We start from the raw sequence: 3,431 nt of genomic DNA, 5'->3' as shown, positions 1-3,431 counted from the left end.
AGCCCTCTTAGGATCTTTTGGCATGAGACACTTAGGTGTGCTGAGACAGATTGTTCGGGTGGGTTGAGTCAGCCTGAAACAAACTGTCAGCCCAGTAAATTAAGGGCTATTTCTTTAATTGTGTGAAGCTTCCCCACAACAGCGTCCATGGTCCATCAGCTCTTCCAGCAATGTTTGGGCTTTTCCTTTTTCTCCTTTGCAGAGAAAAGAGCTGTAGTTAGGGCCAAACTGCATGCTGACATTTGACAGTCTTTAAGAATTTCTTTGTTTTTTTTTTTTGTTTGTTTTGTTTTATTTTGTTTTGTTTTGAGATGGAGTCTGGCTCTGTCGCCCAGGCTGGAGTGCGGTGGCCGGATCTCAGCTCACTGCAAGCTCCACCTCCCAGGTTTAGGCCATTCTCCTGCCTCCACCTCCCAAGTAGCTGGGACTACAGGCGCCCGCCTCGTCGCCCGGCTAGTTTTTTGTATTCTTTAGTAGAGACGGGGTTTCACCGTATTAGCCAGGATGGTCTTGATCTCCTGACCTTGTGATCCGCCCGTCTCGGCCTCCCAAAGTGCTGGGATTACAGGCTTGAGCCACCGCGCCCGGCCAAGAATTTGTTTTTTTTGAGACAGAGTCTCCCTCTGTCACCCAGGATGGAGTGCAGTAGCGCGATCTCGGCTCACTGAAACCTCCACCTCCCGGGTTCGAGTGATTCTCCTGCCTCAGCCTCCCAAGCAGCTGGGACTACAGGCATGCGCCATCACACCAAGCTAATTTTTGTATTTTTAGTGGAGACAGGGTTTCACCATATTGGCCAGGCTGGTCTTGAACTCCTGACCTCGTGATCCACCTGCCCCGGCCTCCCAAAGTGCTGGGATTACAGGCGTGAGCCACCGCGCACGGCCAAGAATTTCATACAGAGAGACAATGTTCAGACATTCCTTTTTTCCTTAGGTTTGTAGACATTAATTGGGCCATAATGCTCACTTGGGTAGAGAAGTTCTGCCATCCCTCCTCTGCTTTGGAAAACACAGCCTCTAGGAATTATATAAATGGAACATAACATATGTTTCACTACGCCCAGGTCTGTGTTTCTGTGATTGAGAATGACCTGGTTTTTATCACCACTCAAACAAGATAAATAGTGACTCAGGAATGCTCTGTGGCTGTCCTCTCTTGGGCCCACGAGATTTTGTGTTATGGTTACTTGGAAAGTGGTGGTGATAAATAGAAAGCTAACTTAGATGCACCACAGGCTTGAGGAATGTTTCTATTTCTGAGGCTGGTTCTCTCGTTTCTCTCCTCCAAAACCCTAATCTTCAACGGGCAAAGTAATGGAAACCAGGGGCAGTACAAATTTATAAGTTAAAGATGCACATCCAACAAACTGCTCATGCCAGAGCAACTGACAAAACCCAGCCGCTTTAACTCATGCCTTGTGCTTTGTTTTCTTTTTCTTTTCTCTTTCTTTCTTTTCTTTTCTTTTTTTTCTTTTTTGAGACGGGGTCTCACTCTGTCACCCAGGCTGCAGTGCAGTGGCACAATCGTGGCTCACTGCAGCTTCCACCTCTCCAAGCTTAGGTGATTCTCCCACCTCAGCCTCCAGAGTAGTTAGGACTATAGGTGCCCACCACCATACCTGGTTAAGCTCTGTATTTTTTTTTTTTTTTTTTTTTTTTGAGACGGAGTCTTGCTCTGTCGCCCAAACTGGAGTGCAGTGGCCGGATCTCAGCTCACTGCAAGCTCCGCCTCCCGGGTTCACGCCATTCTCCTGCCTCAGCCTCCCAAGTAGCTGGGACTACAGGCGCCCGCCACCTCGCCCAGCTAGTTTTTTGTATTTTTTTAGTAGAGACGGGGTTTCACCGTGTTAGCCAGGATGGTCTCGATCTCCTGACCTCGTGATCCGCCCGTCTCGGCCTCCCAAAGTGCTGGGATTACAGGCTTGAGCCACCGCGCCCGGCCAAGCTTTGTATTTTTTATAGAGACAGGGTCTTGCTGTGTAGCCCAGGCTGGTCTGGAACTCCTGTGTCAAGTGATCTACCCGCCTCAGCCTCTCGAAGTGCTGAGATGACAGGTGTGAACCACCGTTCCTGGCCTTTTGTTTTCTTTTTGTTGGGTGAAACCACAGAACAATCTGTAACATAGCTGTAAAGCAAAACTTAATAGGTAACATTTAAATATAAACTTATATATTTATGTAACTATATATACATGGGCATATGTATTTTATATTTATGCAAATATTATATGTAATATACACATTTATGCAACTGGTTACAAATTCTCTCATCTTTATTTTATTTATTCTTTTGAGACAGAGTCTCACTCTGTTGCCCAGGCTGGATTGCAGTGGCATGATCTCGGCTCACTGCAACCCCCGCTTCCTAGGTGCAAGTGATTCTCATACCTCAGCCTCCTTAGGAGCTGTGATTACAGGCATGTGCCACCACGCCTAGCTAATTTTTGTATTTTTAGTAAAGACAGGGTTTTGCCATGTTGGACAGTCTCATCTTGAACTCCTGACCTCAAGTGATCTGATCACCTTGGCCACCCAAAGTGCTAGGGTAACAGGCATGAGCCACTGCGCCTGGCCAATTTCTTTTTTTTGTTTTAAGATGGAGTCTCACTCTGTCTCTCAGGCTGGAGTGCGGTGGCACAGTCTTCGCTCACTGCAACCTCAGCTTCCTGGGTTCAAGTGATTCTCCTGCCTCAGCCTCCCAAGTAGCTGGGATTACAGGTGCCTACCACCATGCCCAGCTAATTTTTGTATTTTTAGTAGAGATGGGGGTTTTGCCATGTTAGCCAGGCTGGTCTCAAACTCCTGACCTCAGGTGATCTGCCTGCCTCGGCCTCCCAAAGGGCTGGGATTACAGGCGTGAGCTACCTTACCCGGCCCCATCTTTAAATAATAAACATAAGAATATTTAAATAGTAAACATAAGAATGTCTTAATAAACATATCTTAATAAACATAAGAATATGTAAATAGTAAACATAAGAATATTTACCTCCACCATGATTCATATTCAGAATGACCCCAAAACATTTTGACTTCCAGCACAGCTACTCTGTGTAACCACTCAGGAAGGTTTCTCTGTTAATAACTCAATCCAGTGCTGTGGCCCCCCCCTCTAGTACTGGAGATAGGGTTGCCAGATTAAATACACTATGCTCAGTTACATTCGAATTTTAGATAAAAAATGAAGAATTGTTTAGTGTAAGTATACCAAGGACTGGGTGCAGTGGCTCATGCCTGTAATCGCGTCACTTTGGGAGGCCAAGGTGGGCAGATCTCTTGAGCTGGGGAGTTCAAGACAAGCCTGGGCAACATGGTGAAGCCCCCAACTCTACACGAAATGCAAAAATTAGCCAGGCATGGTGGCACATGCTTGTGGTCCCAGCCACTCAGGAGGCTGAGATGGGAGGATCACCAGAGCCCAGGGAGGTTG

This window comes from Piliocolobus tephrosceles, chromosome 1 (assembly GCF_002776525.5).
Source record: "Piliocolobus tephrosceles isolate RC106 chromosome 1, ASM277652v3, whole genome shotgun sequence".
NCBI lineage: Eukaryota > Metazoa > Chordata > Mammalia > Primates > Cercopithecidae > Piliocolobus > Piliocolobus tephrosceles.
Note: the sequence above shows the minus strand (reverse complement) of the source record.